A 19,867-nucleotide genomic window follows, 5' to 3' on the forward strand; every position below is an offset into this window, starting at 1 on the left:
TACAGTGTCTGATGAAACCAATATGTTCAGTTAGTTTGCGAAACTGTCACACATTTATTATGTTATAATAAACGTTCCTTTGGTTAGCAATCTCTAGTTTAGTGTAAATTATTCAATTTACCAAAGCTGGTAGGAATCACTTCCAATACAACTTCCACAACGGCAATATTGGGTACATTTCCTCCAAGTAACAACACATGTACAAGTTTTTTGATTTGTATATCACAGAGGTTTACAGACTGTACTGGATGTATAAATCCTCACTATAGATCCACCTCGTATGTTTACTATGCACTATCGCCTACAAAGTACTGATATAAGCTATTTAAATTGTTACAAACTTAAAACTACGTGACCACACAGTGCGTGACTGTTTCATTTATTTCAAAAACTATATGTATAATGAACTCATTTCGGGATAGCCATTATTGTATATCATGTTTGTTAGATTCACATTTTTTGTTGAGAACGGCATTGTGTCTGTGAAGTTTCTTGGATCATATTTTTCTTTGATATATTTATGTAATAAGTTTTTTTGGGGGTACGCAATGTCTTTAATCTTCCATCTTATTTAGCTACATATCCTTTTTAATTACTCTGACTGAGAAGATTAGTATTTGATATATTTCCAGCGAATTTGAATTGTATCGAGGAAGTCTATGTAAATAATGTATATATTACGGTGTCTCTATGTACTATAAAATGAACAAAATTACGTTCTCTTGAAGGTCACATATGGAAACCAAGGAGCGTTGTATGATACGAATTCACATATCTATCTACCAAAGATCATGAAGACAGAATACGGTCTCTGCTTTGGTTTTAATTCTGGTGTTGGCTCTTACTACAGGTAAAACTTTAATGTTCAATTATAAAGTCCGTAATTATTTTAAACAGGTTAATTATAAAAAAATGTAGTTTTTTTATATACTTTTTCCAAACAGGCAAACCACGCAAAATTTCTATGCTTGTTTAAATAGCATAGAATTAATTTGATGCTTGTATATAAGGATTATGTTTGAGAAGAACTGAAGGAGAGAAACTTTTTGATTCTTACCCACATGTAACAAATACTGGAATGAAAGCGGCTATGCCTTCTTGACAGTTACTGAAAGAAGAAGAAAATATATTAACCAGTGTAAAGATGCCCTGGGGTTACATAATATGTTTGTTCAAAATTCTTCAAAATTCCAAATATGTCGCTTTTAATCTAAAACGTAACTGTACTACGAATTCCAAGTTAGTTTAGGTTACAGCTTATCCGAATCCAAGACTCAGTATTTTGAGGATAGAGCTAGAAACAGTTATTAAAAATTTAGTTAACTCACAAGCATCCATGTACTCTCATACTACCAGGACCGAAACCAGCCACAGTGGTTTGGGGGACAATGAATATGTTAGTGGTTGACAAGTCATTAAAAATTCTGATACAAACATCTAAATTGTGTATTTCGTATTGAGGTCTGGAGGGTTCACGTAAGGTTTAGGGAGGCCCTAGCTCCCCGATAGTTGCAGGCCTGCGTAGTACATAAAAGTCATAGAACTTATTTCGTTTTCTCTAGAGAAAGCACTAATATTCTTTGTTGATATTGAACTGATTAGAAAATATATAAAACAGACACATTTGTCTTTGCCCTCGCGCAAAGTGAACTTTGTGGTGGATAAACTAGATATGCGTGGGTTTCTTCGGGGTTCTCGAGTTTCCTACTAATTTCTTCATTTCACCATTTCTCTTTTTTCTCATCATCACCGTCTCTTTTAGCCTAGCCGGCATAATCGTGCGGCGTAAAACTTAAAGATTTCATTTTCACTTTATTTTTTGTCCTTGCCTATTTGACCAGTATGGTCAGATAATATTTTATTTTATTCGAAGACATGAGAGATAAAATTAACTTGATATTCTGGCCAGATGGTACTCTGGTACTTAGATTAAACATGATATAATGTTCAAATAGAATCACTCCTTTGAACTGCTACCATTTTAATAGGATTTTTCAGGTACCTATGGTAAATTGTTCACATAAATGTAACTATCAAGTAATTAAAAAGAATAACTTAGCTGATGACTTTTTCTTCTATTTTTAAAATAAAAACTACCTTGTGGTTTCTTGGAGGCGACCCCCTTGGGATTTCTCAGATTTAATATCAGTTTCTATTTTTAAAAAATATACCAGTCATAATTCATGTTTGCTGAATGTTGAACTGTTATTTAACTAATTATGATATTTCTACGAAAAATAAATTGCATGGCTGTGGCTGTAAAGTAAATTTCCATAGCATGTATTAATTTGTCTTCAGTGTAAATTTTCAATGGATGTCTAGGGATTTTAAGTCTGCAAATGTCTGATTATAAATGACTCACATTAAAATTGCTAAATTTAATTCACTGCGGTACGTTTATCTGTCTTAACGTAATTCTATAATTTTATTACATGTCCTATATAGAACGTTGTATTTGGAAAAAAAATCATAAAACAGAACTGACGGGGTCCTAGGGTTTCGAAATTTGGGTTATGTGTAAGAAAGTACATCGAATCCATAGCCTGGAATCCACTGAGCAGAAATTTTGTTTTTTGGAATGGCTCTGTTACTTGTATCCTCCCTATCGGAAACCACTCACGTTTTTCGACCATAAAAATGCATTGTCACAGTCAATCATCCTGGGGTTTGAAATTTAGATTATGTGTATCAAAATACATGGAATTCATACCCTGGGGTCAGATAAACATAACTTTTATGTTTTTTGTTAGGCTCTGTAATTGATTTTAGTAATTAAAGTTTGGGTTTGTTTGAGTTATGTCCAGTAAGTAAGTTCATGTAATCGTATGTATATTTAAACCATCATTTCTAGGCGTTTCTTCATATCCGGTATTAGATGATAAATTAATCTACCGGTTTCTCTAATTGTTAATCGTTCTTGCCATATATTTACCATTGTTATTATATTGGTTCTTTTGTATATATATATATATATATATATATATATATATATATATATATATATATATATATCCATTATTCTTTCTTTTACATATATTTGTATTTCTTTCCTGTTACAGCTGTTTTAACTGTGTTTAGTTGGATAAGTTGTTGTGTTCGAAACAATGCATTTACTAGAGTACTTTGTTCACAAGATGCAATTACTTTTAACTTTACTCTAAGTTAAATTTTCTGTGTCTTCTTTTGTAAAGCTCATCGAAGATTACCAAGAGCTTCGTAAATATGGATAGTTGGGATCCCATATGATCAGAACTAATCTTATCAACTTTTTTCAAAGCTAGGAAATATTAGTTTATTATGTAGAACATTATTTGTTATCTGCCTTTTCATACTTATGTCACTAGATATTTGCCATTGTAAGTAATGTTATTCCTTCTAATGATGAAATTTGTTTCTGTTAGAACCAAACACATTTTTCTTTGATTTCTACATTTTGAATTTTAACTTTTATTTATTACTAAGCTACATAATAAGTTTACTTCTTTATTTATTACTAAGTTCTTCTACTTTTCCTTCTGGTTTTATTCTCTCTTGTTCTTTATCTTTCTTTTCTGTAACCGCATTACCTGTTTTCATCCTCTATTTTTTCTTTTTCTTTAATATGTAAATCATTGCTTTGTTCAATTTGTTCTTTCTGAACCTCTAGTAATTTTTTTCATTATGCTTGTATTTGATATTTTCTTTTACTTGTTGTAATAATTAAATTTTATGATTGTTCTATCTAGCTGTTTTATATATTAGTTATTCATTCTCAAGTTCAATCTTACATTCTTTCCCTGATTGTGTACAAGATGCAAAAGTTTTATTTTGTTTTAAGACTCTTGCTTTTGATGTTCTTTATTTCCGTAATATCCACACCTTTCTTAGTGGGAATAATAAGGTGTGGTGTATCCATGATTTTTGCACTTAATACATCCTAGAACTCTGTTTAAGTTAATAGTTCTAAACCAAGTCCTCCCCAATCTTCTGTATACTCCTGACCTAATCTTCATATAAGAAATAATATTTGGCTTCAGTGACGACAGGGTTCGGTATCCATTATATAAAAAATGCAATCTCGTTAGTTTCAGAATCACCGTATTAAAACTTGGGAACCATCTCAAGTCAGTCAACTTTGGATGTGTTAAACATATGGAGAAATGCTAATATTCTTCGAAATCTGTAAATATGTTTCCAATCATAAATTCGAATGTGTTTGGTTTACGTTACATACGTAACAGTGGGTTTATTATAGAAGTATTGGCATTTCTTAGAATTCTAATTTTTCAAATTTATAAACATATTTTGCAGAACTGCTCACAAAATATTTCGACAGAAGTCCGTAATTCAAACTCATTTTTTGGAAGAAGGCTCTCATGTTGCTGTATTTTATGCTGTAGGACACACTAAGGTATTGTGAATCACAAATTAAATGTTAACGTGCAATATATTTGGTTCCTTTTAAATATATAAATAGTTATATGTTTATTATTACTGTGTAAAACTACAAGATATTAACGGTTGATATACAGATTACAATACATTACAATGCATTACTAGTAGATATACCCGTTCTTTGTTCGACAGTATATAACATTAACAATAGAAACAGTGCAAACAAAAGTTCAGCAATTTAGCCACATATCGAGACGTGTTATTGTATCTTTTTTGAAATGGCTCAAAAATTATATATAATGCTAAGAAATTTTGAGTTGGAGTTCTTAAAAAATTCTCCTTAGATGTCTAGTTGGTAGTTCCGTAATATAATCCGACGTTACAAAGTTATCGCTTGATATAATTCAATAAGGACTAACGTAGTGTTGAAAGTATATTGATTGATTGACGAAATGTCAGGCGGACTTGAGCAGCGAATACGTTTGTCCCAGACAAGAAAAAATCTTTTGCCAAAACAGATCATCATAAAAGTACTTCCAAAATGAAAATAAATACTTTACACAATTTAGGAAGATACAAAACTTTGGTCAAATACTGAAAATAAGTGAACAATTAGACTGTTCAACAAATTTTGATTGACAGTATGTAAATTCTTTTTGAAATTGCGAGTTTTACATTCATTTAAGCATAATATGAAAGGAAATGATAATAGAAGAATTTGCTTAGCTCAGGTTGTGAAAAAACCGCCCTTGTAAACCAGTAGCTGTATATACATACAGATGTATTAATATTTATAGAACATTTAAGCAAAATCCATGTAAAAACCTACATTTCACTTTTTTTTATCTATTTCACTGTAATGTGATAAGCTGGGGAGTTAAGAAGTACACTAACCTATAGCTTTCTATACCCTTGTACTTCCTTTTTCAAAATTGCGCAAATACCAGTTTCACAGGGATACAGAAAATAAAGTAATCGTGGTCAAGTTAAACATTACCAATTCCGTAATAAAAATCAGTATTAACATCAAAACATGAAAAATATGTACAAATACCTTTTTGTGCAAGAACTACACTGCAATTTAGACAAAAGTTTCAAGTGATCACTTGTACAGGATTATGTTTATTTTATTTTGAGCGTCTTCGCTTGGCTTGCCTTTTGTAGGTAACATCTGGAGCATCCCTTGCAATAGTCCAACAGTAGTCGGCCAATATGTTAGAACTCCACTTTCCCTCATATCTCTTCTCCATGGCAGCAATATCTTGATGGAAACGCTTACCATGTTCGTCACTTACTGCTGCACAATCTTTGGGAAATAAGTCTAGATGTGAATGAAGAAAGTGGATATCAGAGACATATTGCAACCAAGATTTTCGTAGCACAATAACACCTTTGCTACCAGTTGTTTGTAATTTGTTTCTCGGTGTCTTCCCAAGAACTGTGAACAAACACTCTTCAAGCTTTCCCACGCAGCTTTCTCCTCACCTTGGAGAATTTCGTCGAACTTGTGATCTTTGAATAGTTGCCTAATCTGTGACCCTATGAACACACCCTCTTTAACTTTGCCATCACTTAATCGAGGGAATTATCCTCTTAGGTACTTATAGGCCTCATCCTCTTCGTTCATGCTCTTAACAAAACTTTTCATAAGATCTAATTTAATATATAGAGGGGGAAGCAAAATTCTGTTACGATCTACCAGTGGTTCATGCTGCACATTTTTCACTCTCGGCTGAAGAGTTTCTCTGGTAATTCAATAACTTTTGATGTAATAAGATCCACGATCTCTACTGTCCCATTCACATATAAAGCAACAATACTTTGTATACCCTAACTGCATACCTAGCAACAGTGCTATTACTTTAAGGTCACCACAAATGAGCCACTGAAAATCGTAATATTTAATGGCTTGAAGTAAACGTTTCAAGTTTTCATAAGATTCCTTCATATGAACTGCGTAACATACAGGAGTTGAATGAAGTTCATTTCCAATATGTAAAAGCACTGCCTTTAAACTAACCTTGGACGATCTATAAAGAGCCTCCACTCCGTAGGTTCGTAATTAATTTTAAGTGCCCTCATGAGACCATTTACATCTGTACATGCCAGAAGTGTGTCTTCCATAGTAAAAAATGAAATGAACATCTTCTCCCTATTCTGATACACTGAAATTTTACTTTTTCCTGCAATAAATTCCATTGCTTTAAGCGTGACGCTAAAATTTCGGCTTTGTTTTTCGAGAGGTCCAAGTCTCTGATTAGATCACTTAGTTCCTCTTGAGTAAGTCTATGTGGTTCACATGGAGGTTCTTCTACAACAAACGTAGGGTCGAAGTACTTGATTCAGGAGCTTCAACTTCCTGATCATCATCAGAAAAAAGATCGTATTCTTTAGGTGGGTCAGGAACAGGTAGTCCTTCTCCATGTGGAACAGGGCGCATTGCAGAAGGAATATTAGGATAGATCAAGGCCCGCTTCTTCTTCGTGGAAATTTCCTTCTTGACGGAAGGAACCATACAAAAATAACAGTCTCTGATGAGGTCGCTTGCCTCCCTCCAAATCAAGGGCACTGCAAAAGGCATTGAGCGCCCCTTCCCATTAATCCAATTTCTTACAAGGAAGGGCCACGCAGTGGCTCCGCTGAGATCCGAACGAAACAATTGTGTTTGCATTTGAAATGTCATTTCTAGATGAATCCCAAAGTTATACGTGCCACCGGGCTGGATATCGTGAGTTACCACATATTTTGTAATGTAAGAAATACAAAAAAAATTACCTGGCAGAATAGTTTGAATCGAGTCATTTGTTCGGAAACGGTTGGGTAAGTGGAAAACTCAGCCAACACGTATCCCATCATTTTCAACAACAAACTTTTTGGGGTAAAAAACTTTGTCCCAGGGTCCCCCGCAGGGTCCCAGACGGGGTCCAACTCAAAATTTTCAAATGGCAAGGGGGGTTAAGTGGCACATCATTTTAAAGCTGTTGTAAAATGAAAGAAAATGCAGCAAATTTCGACTCTCTACAACAACCCCGTGCAAAATGGCAGCGGGTCAAAATGTAAACAAAAACTTAATTGAAAAGTCCATGGTCACCCCTATAAATCGGAAACGGTGAGACAAATGTGAAAATAGGAAAGGAAGTGTGACATTATTTTCAAAGTACAACAATTTAAGTTAAAACGTCTTGTCCCAGGGTCCCACATGGTCCTAGGTGGGGTCCAACTAAAAAGTTTCAAAGGCAAGAGAGGTAGGACATCGTTTGAAAGCTCTTGTTAAGTAAAAGAAGATGGAGCACGTCTCGACTTTCTACGACAACCCTGTCCAAAATTGTGGTGGGTGAAAATGTAAACAAAAACTTAATTAAAAATATATGACCACCTTGAATCCAAGATAGCCGCTTAAAACATATATCGAAACGATAAGCATACCAAACTGCTGAAGCTAGGAAAACAAATTTGGTATTATTGTTGATTAGTAAGTGACTAAAATAATGAAAATGTTCAAAAACGCGACATCTTGAGTTCAAAATGCCACACTATGTATCAAACGCATATCCAGCTCACGCCACTGGTGTTAGAGAAGCGAACGTTTATGGTTAATAGTAGATATCCACAAAATATCAAGGAGTATAATCTGTAATCCAATATGGCTGCCAGCGTGAAAAATGAGTTTGTATATAAATATGTTATTTCTTGGAATACTGTGACCAAACCAACAAAGTTTGACGCAGCTCGAAGTACTGAAATGACTTACATATGTTTGGTACTACTCGCCAATGTTGCAAATGATTTTTTTTTTGTATATTTGGTATTGCTTGAAGTATTTCGATCAAACCAACGAATGACATACAAATGTAACGAACGTGCATTAAGAACAAAACATATATGTGTTGTTACCAAATGAAATAATAGTTGAAGTGAATTGAAATTCAATTGTTCTTTAGTCTAGATTTGTACTGTTATGAATGACATAGGTTTTAAGCGGCCATCTTGGATTCAAGGTGGCCATAGTTTTTCAATTAAGCATTTGTTTACATTTTGACCCGCCGCAATTTTGGACAGGGTTGTCGTAGAAAGTCAAGACTTGCTCAATCTACTTTCATTTAACAAGATCTCGCAAACGATGAGCTTCTTAAGCTCTCTTGCATTTGAAACTTTTTAGTTGAACCCCACCTGGGACCCTGTGAGCACCCTAGGACAAGACGCTTTAACTTAAATTGTATTTTGAAAATAATGCCACACTTCCTTTCCTATTTTCATATTTGTCTCATCGTCTCCGATTTATAGGGGTAACCATGGATTTTTCAATTAAGTTTTTGTTTACATTTTGACCCTCCACCATTTTGCACAGGGTTGTCGTCGAAGATCGAGACTTGCTGCATTTTCTTTCATTTTACAACAGCTTTCAAACGATGTGCTACTTAACCCCCTTGCCATTTTAAAAAAATTGAGTTGGACCCCGTCTGGGACCCTGCGAGGACCCTGGAGCAAACTTTTTTATATCCGAAAAAGTGTGTCCTTGAAAATGATGGGATACGTGTTGGCTGAGTTTTTCACTTACCCAACCGTTTCCGAAAAAAATGACTCGATTTAAACTATTCTGCCAGGTAATTTTTTTGTAGTTCTTACATTACAAAATATGTTGTAACTCACGATATTCCGCCCGGTGGCACGTATACTTTGGGATTCGTCTAGTTATAACACATCAAATGCAAACACAATTGTCTCGTTAGGATCTCAGCGGAGCCACTGCGTTTCCCTTCCTTGTTAGATTGCTGGCACAAGTGTTACACACAATGTGGGGTGCCCAAGATTTATCTTGGTCTCCAATTTTACAACCAAAGCAATATTGATAGGCTTTTCTTACTAGTGGTGTTATAGTCTGCTTTTGTGAGGAAATCGTCACTTCCCCACACACGTAGCAGTAGGTATCCGCACTGTTTACAAAATTTCGCGCCATTTTTGTTTATTAAAGTCCTCAAAATGTCACTTGAAATAGTTCCGACAACTATTTAAAAATATACATTCGAAATACCAGTATGTTTGCGTACTTGTAGTTGTATTTTTATGTACTGCACTACACAAACGTCACACCCAAAACGCTGATAACTGCACTAAACCTGTCTTTTCTAACAATAGCAGAACACTACTGAGATAGGAACACAATTAAACCAAGCGTTCATATAGTTTCTCAAGTGTTGCCGGATCAGTGTAACATTTTACCCCAAACGAAGCGAATATGTTTATTTTTATAGCGTTATTATTAAACATGTCTGTAAAACGAAAAGTAGAGCTAATATTCGAAAATAACTTTCAAATTCGTGATCAGCACCACAAAATCAACAAGAATTAGCTGATTTTGTTCAATTTACATTAAGGTTGTTGAACAGTGTTATCAATGTTGAAAATTAATACAGCTTCTGATAAAAAACTAAAAGAAAAGTAGCAAGTAGAAAGTAAAAAGAAAAAAGAAAATTGTAACAATAATAAAAAGGTAAAAGTAAAAAACAAAGGTATAAGAATTTTAACTAATTCAATTACAACTGCTTCAACAAGCAGAACCTCATCTCATGGATGGAGAAACCTGAGAGAATGGTTTCATTTATTACACGGTAAATACATTTTCATAAGGATTTTCCTTGCTTATCCTCTCAGTTAAGGATATCCTTACCTGTGTTGCTCTATGTAGAGGTATATTGAAGCTGCATGTGGTTGATCACTGCAACTTCCGATTAAAGAGTAATATTAGTGGATTCTGTAACATCAATACACAAAAGAGTATTAACGACGAACTAGAATCCTATTATTATAGTTCTTAATCCATATCGAAAAACTATTGTTCACTATTTACTACCGGTTTGGCTGTTTGCTGAGTAAGTTCGAGAGCGGTTCTACGTTGAATATTTTTAGCATTCAAATTCAGTTCAGTTTAAATTCAGCATTTAAGGATTACAACTAACATATTTCGTGGTAACTAAATCGATTGTAATAAAACGCTTCCAGCTATCTCATTCCGTTTCTCTCTATGGAAATTAATAATTATATGAAACATGTACAGTTTGTGATCGTTGATTAGAGATAACGCTGGAGATACAACATATTCTTATAGCACCGAAAGCATAGCAAATAACAGTTTTTTTAGTATGGTATTCAATCTTAAAACTGCAAATAGTAGTTTCTATCAATTACAGATTGAATAAATGGATAACGTTTGATATAATACTTAGTCATGGAATGTTGAATCCACATCAAATACTGAATTCTTGCTATTTCTTCCCGTTTGTGCATTATCAAGAGCATTATTGAAAGCAGAAATATTATTAAAATTCTAGGTTTCAGTAGAGAGAATGGTAGAATGCACTTTCTGTACGCCGAACCAATTCCCGAAAGCTCTTCTCATTATCTCGTATAATATTTGTATGGTGGTCACAGTTGAAAGTAGAAATGTATAATTTATGTTATTGTTCGTTATAATAGTTGGTTAAGGTGGAAGAAGAAACTTCGCCGCTTTTGAGACGTTGAACCACTTCCAGGAAAATAGATATTATATTTATTATCTGTAAATATTGATAAAGAGACGGATATAGACGTTCAACGAGGCTGGTCATGCTTATGGATAGCATACTTGCGAAGTACCAAAGTTTAAAAATATAAAACGTAAAAATCCTTATTTGATAAAATTCATACTTTTGTTTCGAAGTTTGAACGCTTTGTCACTTTAATAATGGAAACAAATAGACAGTAATAAATTTAGAAGCTACGAGTAAAGTATTATTCATTAACTCTTCATTCAAAAGAGTTGCTCATTTAACTCTTATGTAATCGCGCGGATGCAACAGATAAATGTGCCATTCATTTTCAAATGAGAAGTACAACACTCAAGTTTAAATACCTGTCAAATGTCAAAATAGTGTGCATCTTCGTAAGTTGAGGTATAGCCTAGTCCAAAGTCTATAAGTCACGTTCAAAGTACGTCTTAAAAAGACATACAATCCTGTCCTATATTTGCAAAATCAAAGAGGACAACCTGAGAATAAGGTAAATTTTACTATGGCGTACGAGCTAGTACTCCTTGTTTGGCCAAATTAATATTTTCTGAGAATAAAAAAGGGGAATAGCCCTGAGTTGTGATAGGCCAAAGGAACCTTAGACAACGCCAAATTCACATCAAAAGATGTTTTTGTCAAAACGTTTTCTTTTTGAAATTAGGGATTGTTTACGATCATAATAAAACACTAAAGAAACTGCTGATTTGTTACTCTGAAGTTCTACCACTGCTACTGTAAGATTGAACGAATACCTCTCAGGGCAAATATCTTAATCATGCCGTGTTTAGTACGCGAGTGATATTAAAAGCATTACCAACATCTAAGGAATACATCTCTACGTCAACTACGTACTTGTACATATGCAATAGATCCAGAAGTATGGTTCTAGAACCAGTGGTTAGATTGTACCCGCATACAGACCCACAACATTTAATATACCTCAATGAGAAAGAGGGATTATGTTCTAGTAGTAGAATTCAGCATATGTTAATATCAAAATTAATCCTTTACATCTGCTAAAAATTAAGGAATCAATGAATAATCTCTTCAAAAAATGTACCGTTGACCTCTGGATCTCTGCAAACATTTATAGATTTTTCTTGGCACGAACGTAGTATCTGTCTATGTTTTAATGATTTGTAAATTTGTAATACTGGCATATCACTGATAGAAGGTGAGTCAGAAGTTACAAGTATAAGATACGTCAGACGTCTCCTACCACTCCTTATGAAATAAAGTCGAGTATGTAAAACCGGAATGAGTAATTCTAGGGACATGTTAGACCTAGGGGGATCCCTTATGGTATATATCAGGTGAACGGCTGCCGTCTTACTGTCCGCAATTTTCCATGTCGCTCAAAGAGTTTGAATATGAATGGGGTCATGTAATACATGAAGGAAGGATTACATTTTAAGAGGAAGTTAATGGTGTAATGAGAGCATCATAATTGTAAAAACTTTGTAGTTATAATCACGTACAAGCTAAAATTATATTTTACATTAGCCAAAGCCGAAAGCATCGCGTTTGTCACGATGTGGGGTGGTAGAAGTGCACATGCTGTAGCTCGTAGTTTCAACAAAAGGAGTTCTCATTATCTTGCAGTTGCTCACATTACAGTGGCAGGGTTATTTACCAAGTTTGAAGAGACAGGGATAGTCAAGAACAGACCACCTTCACCAGGCCAAAAACTGTCACTTACGACGGAACAGCCACGGCAATGCTCACATCGCTTATTAACTCCAAAGCTCAGCACGCGCCGATAATCAATGGAACACCGTGATTACCAGACCTCCATTCGCAGAGTGTTACAGATGTATAAGCGACATCTTTACAGCTTGTAGCTGCAGCAAAACCTTTGTTAGAATGTTGTAGATCAGAGACTAGGATTTTATGAGTGGGAAGTAGAATAATTACGACAGGTCAAAAAATTTTAGAATGAAACTTTTAAACACTGGTGATTCTTTATGTTACAGTTGAGGTAAAAGAACAAAATCCAAGTTACTGGTCTTCTGATGACTCCAAGTGGACAGATCCGTGTACAATGATTGTGAAGGGAAAATTATTGTGTGGACAGGCACTTGTGAGACACACATCAGGTGTTCATTTATTATCCCTGGCACCTTAACTGTAGAGTGTTTCTTGGACCTTCTAGAGCAATTCCTTCTCACCTCAACCGGCCCCGGATGACAGCAATTATTTTATCAACGAATTGGGACACCACCTCATTATGGACTGCAGGTTTGTCAGTATGTAAATAAACAATTTTCTGGTCGACGGATTAGTCGATGTGGACCAGTGAATTGCCTGCCACATTACCTGATTTATTAACATGGACTTTTACATGTGATGTCACCAGAATACATTGGTATGTACCGAAAAGACTAGGGTCTGGATCATTTGGAGCGAAGGATGCACGCTGCATATGCACAACTCACACCTGAGACATTGCTCCGTGATCATACAACTTAGGATTACGTCTACAATTATTCATAGCGCAATACGGCGAGCACATTAAACACATTTTGTAACAGGTAATCTGACGCGTGACTTTCATGCTATTACAAGTTCATATTTATTACACTTCTGTTAAATCTGATTACTACATGGACATTTCCCATGGAAACATTTTGAGAGAGATTCAAAATGGCGGACAACAAGAGGGCTACTTTACTAGACACGCACAATAAAAAATCTTCCTCGCCCTAACGTGACCCATAAATTACCAGTTCCGGCTATCTATGTTAGCTTTCATTTCATAAGGAGCAGCAAAAGACTATCGATTCACCATGTATATCCTGATGTTCAAAGTACTAGTTTTATAAAATTCTGAAAATAATATAAGTGCCGTTTAAGGCTTCTTATTTGCTTCCTTCTTAATTGTAAATAATTGCCACTTCAAAATGTCACATAACCAGAAACCTTCATACATATTTAACTTCTTAAGTTATGATAAATCTAAATACAAAGGTCGTCCACTCGGAGTGCTCATTCAGCAAATCATAATTCTCATTAGCTTATAATTTTGTAGAATTACTGTGCAAATTTGTACACCTTTCATAAATGTTGTACACCCTTGTGTTTTGAGCAATATACATTCAACATGTTGATATTTGAGAGCATACATAATACATTCAACATGTGCTGTACCTAGCTAAAATATTCTACGAATTCTGAATGGTTTTGTACAAAAAATATACACCAATGCGTTTTGAGATAATTTTTTCAACGTTATGCAGTGAACAGTCAATTTGGAGCCCTAAGAAATATATCAGAGATCTAACTAGATGTAAGTTCATCACTGTAGGGTTGAAAAATGTTTTTATCAGGTATTGACTGATGTTTACAGTGCAGTTAGTTCTAAGGTCCAACTACAGGGAATTCAGTCCTGGAATTTGAGCAATGGAGAAAAGGACAATGAAAAATGATGGTTATCAAACTGAAGTTCCTGATGCATTTGGATAACGTTTACACATACTTAACCAGGGAAGGGTCAGAATGAGGCACTGGAGTTGCCGAGCGACATGTATCAAATATGAAAGTAAGTGTGAACAACATTGAATATGTATAATAATACATATGCTAATTTGTAGCTGCTGAGGACAACATTGAAAAGCAGGAGAACCGGAAGAAATATGGCCGACCGTAGAGCAAACAGCACAGCAAGCTAAGGAATCACTCGTTTTACGCGTGAGTGGCAAAAGAAATTAACGGCAAATGTTTAGTAGTAGTTGCATGATAAGATCTGGTATATGTAATGAACATTCTGGCCGCCATATTGAGTGTCAATCTTCAATTCGGATTCACATTGTAAAAGAAAGTAGATCATGTGGTATAGTGGTATATAAAATAGCACTCTAGTTTTACCAGAAATATATTGGTAGTAAGCATTTTGTATTATCTTTATTGTGAGTTGAAAAATAACATGCAAGGAAGTCGTAAGGGGATATTTGAACAAACTTCGGAATAACCTGTCGTTATAATGTTGACACATGATGCACATCGAGAAAAAAAAAACAAAGAACATTTGCACATGCAAAGAGCTCGTAATATTGGAGTGTTAAAGATGAATAGTTGTTGTCACGTTAAAACAACCGACAGAAAGGAGAGTTGGGAGTTACAGGTACAATTACGGCGAGGTTCTTCTAAAAAAACATATTTCATCATTTAAGCTAGTATACGCATAAAGGTACATACCAATCTATGAAGGACAGTTGATGCGAAGAGTATAGAGTGTGGTAAAAACAGAAGAGCTGATGGAAACACAAGAGCTGTTGTCACCTGACACGCTATCATCTAACTGTAACGTTTGTTATTCTTCGGCCACTGTATCGGTACATTTGTGATCTTCTACACAGGGATTACTGTCGCGCGTGCTAAAGTCAAGCACTAATAATGACACAATTACCTGGGGATTCATATTCATACCAACAAGAAGAAATAACTTTTCCATATGATGAATTAGAATATACCTTGTCATTTTCTAGCAGTTCCTCAACATTGGCCCATGGATTAAGAACACATTAACCTCCTACCAACCTCCGTATCTTACTTGACTACTTCATTGATAACGCAGATATTAACGAATGGGCTTTCTTGCGTATTTTCTGTCTGCAAAAAGGACACACAGTAGGCAGCACGGATTCACTTTTGGTGTCTTCTTTCTCTGTCGTCAATGACCACCTTTGTCTTTCTCAACTATTCGGCATGTAAACACGCTTTTCCTCTGGTCTGTATAGAAAGCATACCACTCCAAGCTTTAGCTTTTGCGTCATACTAGTGAAACTATCACAGAGTTTTTATGCATCCTTCTTGCATATTACTTTTCAACTCACAATAGTTACTACTGAATGGTTAACACCAATGTATTCCTGGTGAAATTTCAGTGCTACTTCATATGCCACATGATTCACTTTATCTTTTATATTGTGAATCCGAATTCAAGATGGCCACTTTCAATATGGCGGCCATGACGTTCATTACATATAGCGGATATTATGCATCTACTACTTAACATTTAGCTTCATTTTTGTGAGTATTCACAAGTTGAATTCCTTACCTATTCAACTTGTGATTCCTTAGCTTTCTCCCTTGCTGGATCCTATGGTCGGCATACTTATTCCGGCTCTCGTGCTTCGCCATGTTGCCCTCAGCCGCTATACTTTTGCATATGTACATAACTTCATACTATCTTTCATATCTGATACATGTTGTTCGGCAACTCTAGTGCCCCATTGGGACCCTTCCTTGGTAAGGATATGTTAATATTCATTTTATTATTTAGCGTAGTATCGATGGGAAAGGACATTGTGTTTGGGATTTAAGTTTTACAAAGTTTGTATAATGTATTAAGACAATCATATGTTTCTGTATATTCAGTTATACTGACGAAGTGCTGATTTAATGGTATCTGGAAATATTACTGCATGTACATCATAATTCTATGGCAAAACTTGAGATCCATTTTCCAATTATGTAGCTTGATTTCAACGACAAAAAACTGCAAGATGGAAAAATCGTATTTACGTTTCATCAAACGGTAACCCAAACAATAAGACATTGGGGGAAGCTTTCGACTACCTGACTACCTCCTCTGCATTCTGATTTATAATACACCTCATATATCTCATTTAACCTAAAATGTCTTAAATGGATTTTAATATCTAATTTCAAACTTTAGCTATATATAGATTATTTCAAATCAACACCGACAATGTTTGGAAGGTGATTCATCCAATCAAAATAAGACAAAAAATATAAACCAGAAATGCTTTCTTTCGGAGTTATAGGCTGCCGAAAATATGAAAAATTGAAATTTAAAGGCACATAACTCCAATATTATGGTGCTACCGTAGTCGAGTCAAGACTTCACTAAGTAATTAATATTTGTGATATCCAAAAATACGTGTTTCAGAACTCTAAGGTACTCATGCAAGAAGTGTTATAGAGATAGTTTAGCTACGGGTATTAAATTTGAAGTGCTCAGCAAATACCTCTATAAAAATTGTACCGTTTAATTCTGTAACTTTGATATTTCGATAGTGCACGTATTAATTCCTAAGCAAAGTTATGACCCGACTATAGTAGATTTCACAGTATTAGAGTTATGGGCCTTTAAACTTCATTTTTTCACATTTTCGGCAGCCTATAATGCCGAAAGGAAACACTTGTGCACCCAAGTTGGTTTAAACCTATTTTCTTATCTTGATGTCAGAAATCACCTCCCAAACATTGTAGGTGTTGTTTTGAAACACCCCCTTGTATCATTGACATATATATAAACAAGAATGAGATGTATGTCTTGGAATAGTTCAACAACAGAAACAGTAGGCGCATGTTTGCTCAGAAATCAGTCGCAACTTTAAGGCCAAATCGGCCAAGAGATAGTGATGCAAACCGGTTATCTAACAAGAAGCCGTCTGTATTTTCGGACACTTTATATCAGCAATAACGACCAGTGCTCAAGATCTCTTAAAACGTAAAATATTACTATATGCGTTCGAACTCAAGCATATCACTTGGGCAATAATTTGGGCATTCGCATTCCTCAGATGAGCAAACTCGGAATTTGACTATTCTTGATATGTTTGTGTTCGTGTAATTTGGTAGGAGTTAAAATCCTTTACGTGGGAATTTGGGTGCTGAGCAAACTGAGAAATGCTCGTTTGATCAATCTAATGTAAATAAAATAAGAGCTTTTTATCTTTCTATGTGTATGTCTGTTTGTGTGTGGCCTGGAGACCAGACGAGTAGAACGAGAGTTTCTAATGTTGGGTCACGGGTACCTTGGTGCAGGCTCCAGACCAAGATAAAGCGCTTATTTTAAAATTTCGAGCCAGGGGTGTCTGAAGGGCGCGTTTACCAGGGCATGTAAAACTAGTAGAAAAATGACCGACATTAGTATCGAATTCATAGTTTTCGCAGTCGCCGAGATCAATGGTTAAAATCAGATCGCGTTAACTTCCAAATCACCTCATTCGGCTGATTGTAGCCCAAAAAATTCATTTTGAGAAGTAAAATTATGCCACGTCTACGTGGGCTTCAAGAGTTGACACCCAATGTAGTGGAATTTTGGGTCGTGGAACACAAGGACAGAATGCATCTGAAATCGAAACAGCATTTGTTTGTGACAGACAAATAATTAGCATTTGCTTGGAATTAAATGACCCGAAATCTTTTCTCAGATCAGGTAGATCTAGGACAACATCTCCAGCTCAGGTTAAAGCGCTAATATAATATACACACAGATAAAAATCCGATAATCTATAGATCCGTCTTCCGGGAAAAGGTTGTAGAATACGCTAGTTTCAAGGAAATATATGGCCAAGACTAAATGTGGCCTGGATGGTAAGTAAACATTTACACCTAACAAAAATCGGGGATTAAGATGTGATACACGTATTTACAAAGTACTAACCAAGATCAGGAAAAATACGAAAGGAGATTGACAGCCATAAAAGAACACAGAAATTAGAAGGGTCTAAAGCTTACACTGTCACTTATAAAAATCTTATGTTCGTTTTAGTCTCTAATTTCTGCAAATCCTCCTCGCTAGTCTACTGCTTAATGTGTGTGGCATTGATGTACGTAGTCCCGGAATTTTAATTTCATAATCATTTGTCTTCCTCTCCTTTGTCCTAAGGAGCATAGCGTGGTACGTCAAAATGAAAATAGTAATTTATTTCGAATTTCGAATAAAATGTGCATCTTCAAGCACAAGACAGACCAAGGTTCAGAAAACAGAAATTGTACAGAGTGAAAAGGGGTGAGTCAGGATATTCATACATGGAGAAATTTCCTTTGAGTTAAGTGAGGTAGGGAGTGAGGAGAGTGTGAGGGTGATTCTCCAAAAGAACATTAGGGATTTACACATACATTTTTCAATCGAGCTAGTATGACTTCGAGCGTCATGTTCGAAACCGCACACTGTACCTTGCGTTGATTCTGAATTACAACCCTCTGTAGTTCATTTTCCCAACTCTTTCGGCATCTTATATAGCCGAAACTATCCCTCATTCACCAAAGTTCCAGAGGACTTTATTGCTAGTTTCGGTGTCAAAAAGGAGCTCCCAATTTGTTTAAGAGTTTCTTACCATCCTGTAATATAATTTTAAATTACAATATCTGCGTAATTAATATCTGTCATGTCACCGTTTACATAAAAGTATAACATTAAGTGATTTACTCCTCAATTTAAGCACTAATTCTGTATTATTTTCCATCAAGTGTACATCATTTGTCTATGGAATTCTCATTATTATAAACATATAAAAGGAATATACTATGCGTATTTGATACAATGTGTCTTTACACATTCCATTATTCGCTTAATGATAATTTGGTTTCAAAAATTTAGTAATTTAGGATATTGAATAATGTATACGGGATGATGAGATATAGAAAGTCATAGAAGAAAATGTACTTAATTCATTAATTTTATTCTTTTTCCAGTATTTTACGCTGTCGCCGTACGATTTTCCTTCTAAGCTGAGCTTAACATATGACAGTCCAATACATTATACCCTTGTATATAGCTATAAACTGTTACCCATCATAAGCTCACCGGATGTCAAATACTTGACCATACATCAGAGGAAGTGTTTGTATAAGGAAGAAAAGATACTTCGTGTCAGTGGCCTTTATAGCTTTAATATGTGCAAGATACAATGCAGAGCTGACTTGTATGTGAAGATGTGTGGTTGTTTACCCCATGTATATCGCAATCGGGGTGAGTTCTCACTATAACGTTACTATACTTCTTATGTCTTCTGCAACAAAGGAATTACAATACATATGTATATTTAATAAGACTCAGCAGCCGTAATTAAAATTTTGAATTATACAATATTCTTAAATCATTGTTTATCGTATAATTTCGTTCTATTATGTATTCCAAAATATCGTCTATACTACGTCTTTCTAAGTTGCTATCACTATTTATTCTAGATGTT

This window comes from Thermobia domestica, chromosome 3 (assembly GCF_964235325.1).
Source record: "Thermobia domestica chromosome 3, izTheDome1.hap1.1, whole genome shotgun sequence".
Lineage (NCBI taxonomy): Eukaryota > Metazoa > Arthropoda > Insecta > Zygentoma > Lepismatidae > Thermobia > Thermobia domestica.